Source organism: Phyllobates terribilis, unplaced genomic scaffold, assembly GCF_046119375.1.
Source record: "Phyllobates terribilis strain yellow unplaced genomic scaffold, ASM4611937v1 Scaffold_3__8_contigs__length_932513732, whole genome shotgun sequence".
Classification (NCBI taxonomy): Eukaryota; Metazoa; Chordata; class Amphibia; order Anura; family Dendrobatidae; genus Phyllobates; species Phyllobates terribilis.
In genome coordinates, this window is record NW_027362763.1 from 681400901 (window position 1) to 681408279 (window position 7379).

General features: G+C 47.5%; 1 long non-coding RNA gene across 1 annotated transcript; it reads right to left on the minus strand.

Annotated features, from left to right (window-relative positions):
- Positions 1–3953: 3953 nt before the first annotated feature.
- LOC141258285 (uncharacterized) lies at positions 3954–5470 on the minus strand. Its single transcript, XR_012318267.1, has 4 exons — positions 5383–5470; positions 5086–5171; positions 4455–4539; positions 3954–4347 (listed from the first exon to the last, which is right to left on the minus strand). It is a non-coding gene; the product is annotated as an uncharacterized lncRNA (long non-coding RNA).
- Positions 5471–7379: the final 1909 nt, after the last annotated feature.

The window sequence follows — 7379 nt, forward strand, 5'->3', positions numbered from 1 at the left end:
TACTTGTAATGGGTCTGTGTGAGTGCATGTATGTGAATGTCAGTGTGTATGACTGTGTATATATATTTGTCTGTTTTATATATGTCTTTAAGAATTTGTGTAAAAATATGTTTGTCTGTATGTGTACATATCTGTGTACCGTGTGTGCGTGTGTCTGCGTACCGTGTGTGCGTGCGCGTGTCTGCGTACCGTGTGTGCATGTGTGTGTGCGCGTGTCTGCGTACCGTGTGTGCGCGCGCGTCTGCGTACCGTGTGTGCGCGCGCGTCTGCGTACCGTGTGTGCGCGCGCGTCTGCGTACCGTGTGTGCGTGCGCGTCTGCGCGTCTGCGTACCGTGCGTGCGCGTCTGCGTACCGTGTGTGCGTGCGCGTCTGTGTACCGTGTGTGCGTGCGCATGTCTGCATATGTGAAGGATGAGGTGGCAGGCTGGGCCCTGTGTACTATATATATATATAATTTCTCCGCCGTATCTGTGCATCATGAATCGTGTATGTGTTAAAAGGGCCCACTGAGACTCTTTCGCCCGGGGCCCAGAAAAACCTGGAGCCGGCCCTGCTTTTACTGGTGGTAGTTCAGGCACATCCCGGAGCACTGTAGGGTGAAGGGTGCATATCAGGATCCTCCCCAATGAGCTGGTGTAAGGCCTCGTGTTTCTTGCCTCTGCGTAGTAAGTTTCTGACCTGCCTGAAGCTAGGCCTAACTTTATCTCTGTCCTGCACCGGCTGACGTTGTGGTAGGGCCTTCTCTTGGAGTGCACGCTCCCAGCTTACGGGGCCTATGTGTCTCCTGGCTCAGTTACGTATCAGCTCGAACCTGGGACCTGTAGTTCTCCAGGGATTCCGGTTATGCCTTACTGGGTCATAGAGATCCCGGTAAGCTCAGACCCAGTGTCCGGTATATGTTTCAGGGTGAGCTGGGTAAGCTCCTCTGCCCTCACTGCTACTCACTTTCCACTCGCCTTTGGCCACGCTCGGGCCTTCACTAGGCTACTTACACTAACAGCAGCTTGCCGCGCTTCACCGATCTTATGGCGCCGGCACACCTTAAGCTCTAACTGAGCTACAACTGCGTCTGGACTAGGCTCCACTGCAGGCTGACCTCTCCAAACTAGACTGAGCTCCACTGCAGACTGACCTGTTTCTCTGTCTCACTCTGCAGGAACTGCAGAATCACTATCTGCCAGGCTCCACCTTCCTCCATCACCTTTAATGTGATGTTGCTACAAATATTAAAATGGTTGTACCAGATATATGTTACCCCTATTGATAGAAAAGGAGACTGACCCCCCCCCCGCTAAAACTGGAAACATCGCTCTGCCCTGACTGAACTTGCGCACCTCAAATTCATTCATCCTCTGTGCGACTGCCGAAAATTGTCAAGTGCAGAACTCGCTTATTTCCAAATGGTCTAATATTGAATTGATAGAGTAAAGGTGAATATGCGAGACCACTGATCAATTCAGATAGAGCAGAGCCCCATTTCTGATATTAATAGGGAATATATCAAATACTTGTGGCGACCTCTTTAATGACAGATATGTCCATGGACGATTTCCATAAATGAGTATTATAAAATCATTATAATGAATAATGATACAGGTGCATCTCACTAAATTAGAATATCATCAAAAAGTTCATTTATTTCAGTTCTTCAATACAAAAAGTGAAACTCCTATATTATATAGAGTCATTACAGACAGAGGGATCTATTTCACATGTTTATTTCTGTTAATGTTGATGATTATGGCTTACAGCCAATGAAAACACAAAATTCATTATCTCAGTAAATTAAAATAATTAACAAAAAACATCTGCAAAGGCTTCCTAAGTGTTTAAAAAGGTCTCTTAGTCTGTTTCAGTAGGCTCCACAATCATGGGGAAGACTGCTGACTTGACAGATGTCCAGAAGGCAGTCATTGACACATTCCACAAGGAGGATAAACCACTCCAAGAAGAAAAAGACCTGGACTGTTCTCAGTGGTCCAAGGTGTTGTTTTCAGATGAAAGTAACTTTTGCATTTCATTTGGAGATCAAGGTCCCAGAGTCTGGAAGAAGAGTGGAGAGGCCACAATCCAAGCTGCTGGATGTCTAGTGTGAAGTTTCCACAATCAGTGATGGTTTGGGGAGCCATGTCATCTGCTGATGTAGGTCCACTGTGTTTTATCAAGACCAAAGTCAGCGCAGCCGTCTACCAGGACATTTTAGAGCCCTTCATGCTTCCCTCTGCCGACAAGCTTTTTGGAGATGGAAATGTCATTCTCCAGCAGGACTTGGCACCAGTCCACACTGCCAAAAGCACCCATACCTGGTTTACACAACAGTATCACTGTGCTTGATTGGCAGCAAACTCGCCTGACCTTAACCCCATAGAGAATCTATTATAGAGAATCTATGGGGTATTGTCAAGAGGAAGATGAGAGACACCAGACCCAACAATGCAGATTGTAGCATCGGCGTCTCTGCCTTCTGCCAGAGACGCCGTCCCCCTTACTGCCGGGGTTCTGCTCCGGCGTCTTCCGGCCTCCCTGCAGCTGCTGCTGGTGCACGCAGCTTCCCTGGCTCTGTGCTTAAGGCGCGCGCACGCTCCCTCCCTCTTAAAGGGGCCGTGCGCGCCGTCCTAAAAAGTCCCCGGCCAATGGCCGGAGGACTTTTCCTATAAAAGGCACTTCCTCCAATATGGAGGTGCCCGTGCAAGGTTGTTGCTTTGTGTTACTTTCTTTGCTTCACCCCTCAGGTCCTCTGCAAGTCAGTTCTGTCCGCCAGCCTGTTCTACAGTCCAGTCCGCCAGTCTGACTACTGTCCAGTCCGACAGTCTGTCTTCAGTACAGTCCGCCAGTCTGTCTATGGGCTCTGCCCACTCGCTTACCTGGAAGCACCTGCCTGTTACCTGCCTTGCCCGCCAGCCTGCTTTACCTGGAAGCACTCGCCTCTTACCTGCCAGTTGCCTGCCGTACCTGCCAGCCTGCTTACCTGGAAGCACCTGCCTGTTACCTGCCGTGCCTGCCTGCTTACGTGGGAGCACCTGCCAGCTACCTGTTGTGCCCACCAGCTTGTCTGCCCAGAGCACTCACCTGAATATCAGTCCAATCAGCCTGCTTGTCTACCCGGATCACCCGTCACCCTGCCCGCTGAGCTCATCCGCTGTACCGGTCAGTTCCTGCCTTCTGACCCGTGGGAGTCACCTGCTCTCATACAAGGTCAGTCCCAGAGTGGCACCTGGTCCCTCTGCTCGGTTTCTCCCTGGTTCACGGAGTCAACTGAGCCGCCGTGCGACCTTGTTCGGGCCGAGTAGGTACTTAGTCACGCCCCTCTGGCCCCTCCTTGCACCGCAGCACAGAGGTTCCACCACCTGGATCCGTAACACAGATGAGCTGAAGGCTGCTAACAAAGCAACTTGGGCTTCCATAACACTTCAGCAGTGCCACAGGCTGATTGCCTCCATGCCACGCCGCATTGATGCAGTAATTGATACAAAAGGAGCCCCGACCAAGTATTGAGTGCATTTACTGAACATACATTTCAGTAGGACAACATTTCGGATTTTAAAATTATTTTTCAAGCTGTTGTTATAAAGTATGCTAATTTACTGAGATAATGACTTTTGTGTTTTCATAGGCAATAAGCCATAATCATCAACATTAACAGAAATAAACACTTGGAATAGATCACTCTGTTTGTAATGACTCTATATAATATATGAGTTTCACTTTTTGTATTGAAGAACTGAAATAAATTTACTTTTTGATGATATTCTAATTTTGAGAGAAGCACCTGTAAATGAGAATATTATAACACTATTAGAATACTGCACCCCTGTATATTCCCCCTGGAGTTCACCACCTTCTGTACTATATATAATAGATGATACATAATAGATTCAGATACACGGCTGCTAGATATTAATTGAATTCTTTATTGGCGTCATACAAGATATCAAATGTAGAATTTCCCACGAGTTGTGTGCGGCAATAGTCATGTGGCCCTGATGATGATGATGGGCACTGGACTTACGGAGAGTCATCCGTCAGCGCTCAGGAGAGGAAAAAACCCCAGTGGAGGAAACCTCTAGGGAACCATGGCTGATGGACTGCCCTTCCCTTGGGCGCTGTTGGATGATGGCAGCTTGTCCTGTAGATCGGGGCTGATGCAGCAGAAGATTCTCTTATTCTGTGATGACATGTGACTTCAGAAAGTAATGAGAACAGAGACCGAGCCCGGAATCTGCCTCGTCTTGAAGTGCGGCTCCTCTGCTCCTGACATCGCGGCCGCCACATCGTTGACTTCTTATAGCCGTCACCTCCAGCCGTACCCCGTCTTCTTAGTGGGACCCCAGCTCGCTTATAGTGATCTGTAGAAAGAGGAAACAGAACTGTTCATGGAGCAGCTGAATATTACATATCAGAGACGTTCACACGATTTACTCCCGGTCACCGCCGCTCAGTACACTGCTCTTACCTGGATTATATTTGGTCCATGGTAATGACAGAAACACCGACACTTGTTATAGCTGAAGGGTTCATTCTGGTTCTGGTTCACACCTCTGTATGCAAAATAACAGAAAACCCCTTATAATCCTGCAATAATTAATCTCTTATTACAACTTTATAGGAGCTGGAGCTAAGCTTTACTGATAAACAGCTCCAATAATGGCAGCGCCGCCCCCATCATATTTATATGTTCACTATATTGAGATATTGAGGGTATTATGGAAAGTCCATGGTTAATTACTGGTGCAGACTGGTCTGTGGCCCCAGGCTGTGTCCAGTTAAAGGTCGGGGCGATCTCTTGGACCATCATAGACTCTACATGCCGTTTATAGACATGGGGAGGTTGAAGGTCGGGGCGATCTGATGGACAGTCATAGACTCTACATGCCGTTTATAGACATGGAGTCACTTAATGACCTTTTTGGGAAATCCGCTCATTCTGCCGTTCTGCAGGATAATAGATGATTCCTCTGAGACGGAAAGAGACAGAACATCAGGATACAATGAGACCCACCACCATGTCTGACAACACGACTTTGTTTATATACATATATTATCACATGAGAAGACGTTTATTAACCTTGTAATAAGAAACATACATGATTTAGGGTTTGGTGAGGGCGTCCAATGAGATCGATCTCTGGGCCTGTATGTGACGGCCGGATTTACTCGCTTCATGCTCCTTCTGAAACAAAAAGTAAAAACAATGAAGATCAGATGCCCCCAATAATTGCAGCACACCCCCATCATATTTATTGTGATGTCATCGAGGAGATGGTGACATGAAAGTTCCATGTACATTGTGACATTGCAGCCATAATCTAGGTAAGAACAAAATGAGCAAATACCATCCAGAAGTTGAAAAATGTTATAAACCCTTTAAACAAGGAACTTACGTGATTTAGGGTTTGGTGAGGGCGTGTAATGCGATCCATCTCTGGGCCTGGATGTGACGGCCAGATTTACTCGCTTCATACTTTTTCTGAAACAAAAAGTAAAAACTATGATTAGATGCCCCCAATAATGGCAGCACTCCCCCCATCACATTTATACATTCACCATATTGAGAGTATTATGGAAAGTCCATGGTTACTTACTGGTGCAGACAGGTCTGTGGTCCCGGGTCGTGTACGGTTGAAGGTCAGGGCGATCTCATGGGCATGTAGACTCTACATGCTGTTTATAGGCATGGAGTCACTTCCTGACCTTTTTGGGAAATGCGCTGATCCTGCCGTTCTGCAGGCAGGATATCAGATGATTCCTCATCAACCGATGCCGGAACTCGGCTCTGGGTTCACCGCCATCTGCCATAAGCTCGTAGGCAAATGCTATGGCGAATAAGCCACAGTCATAGCTGTTCCTCTGCTGATCCACATCGATAAATGTCAGATGTTTCAGGGGCTCTTCGACCACTTCACTGTACAGGTTGATAATCTGCTCACAGATGGACGGAGTTAGATTTCCAGAGTTGATGCTGTCGGCCACAAAGATTTGCCCATTTTTGTAGCAGGTGGTTAGCCAGTGCACCCTCTCCTCATCATAGTGGATTTGTACGGCATTCTTCAGTACACTGTACCCTGGCACTAGAAGAGCGCAGGGGGGCTGCAGGCCATCAAAACCCTCAAACTGACTCTGCAGCAGGTCCTGGGCCATGATGACGATCTCATCATCCAGGAAGCCTTCCTCCCCTTTGCTCAGCAGGATGGTTAACTGCTCTGGAGACAGGTTGTTCTCCTGGTTCCTGATATCGGGCATCTCCACTTGTGGGGTCTCCATCTCCGGGGGTACCTCTCTCAGTAGATCAGAAAGGTTTTCTGTAGCAGCTCTCTTGGCTGGTGGCAGCATCTCGGGCCGACTGTCCTCGGAGGTTGGTGCATTTCTTTTTAGATTGTCCCGGGGTCTTGTTTGTAGCAGCCCCTGGTGTGCACCTTGTGCACATTCTGGATCGGCAAGATGCACTCCAATATCTGCAATGACGGCAGTGGATTCAGTATCACCTACAATGTAGGTTGGGCTCTTCTCACCGCTGTCTTGGCCGATGACGTGGTCTTTACATCTGGTTATAGCAACTGACCTGAAGCGCCTGACTGCTGAAATGGTGGCAGATTTTGTGGCGAGGAAGGAATCCTTCAGCAGTGTTCTCCAATTGCGATGGGATTTCCTGAATCGGGTCAGAAGGCTAAAGCCAATTGACTTGCAGGAAGAGAGAGCCTTGACCAGCAGCCGCTGGCCATAATGAGGACGTCCATGAATCCTCATGATGGTGTTGCTTTCTTTCTCCTTCTTTCTCCTTTTATTCCTTTAGCTTTGTGTATCCAATAGGGAGTCACACAAAAGACAGTCCCGGCTCTGCGCTCAGGCATTCTATAGACTTTACTCCCATTGTGATGTCATAGAGCCGATGATGACACCAGAGTACCATGTAGATTGTGACATCACCGCCATGTAGATGATGACATCACAGCTCCAGGCCCAGCTGCTAAGGGCTCCCCAGTAAGATTGATGGTGACTCTACATCTACATGCAGTTATTTTCTAACCTTTGTTTACAAATTTCCAGCCACATTCTCCATATATTGGAATGAGGAGGCGCGTCTCTGTGTAGCCAAATCTCCACCGACGTATATGGAGAATGCAATAGGGGGGTATTGGTGGTTTTTGGCACTTGCTGTAAAGAGTAAGTGCACAATATGGCCCATGTTACATGTAGTTTTACCATAAAGGTTTGCAATTGAACTTATTAAAGGCTTCATGTTTTTACAGTATTTTCACACGTTGCTTTTTTACTGCTGTTTTTTCTGCAGCCAAAACTTGATGGCAGTAAAAAAGCTGCAGACAAAAACAGGTTTTGCTGGCTTTTTTTTATTGCGTCTTTTTGCTGCGTTATTCAGGAT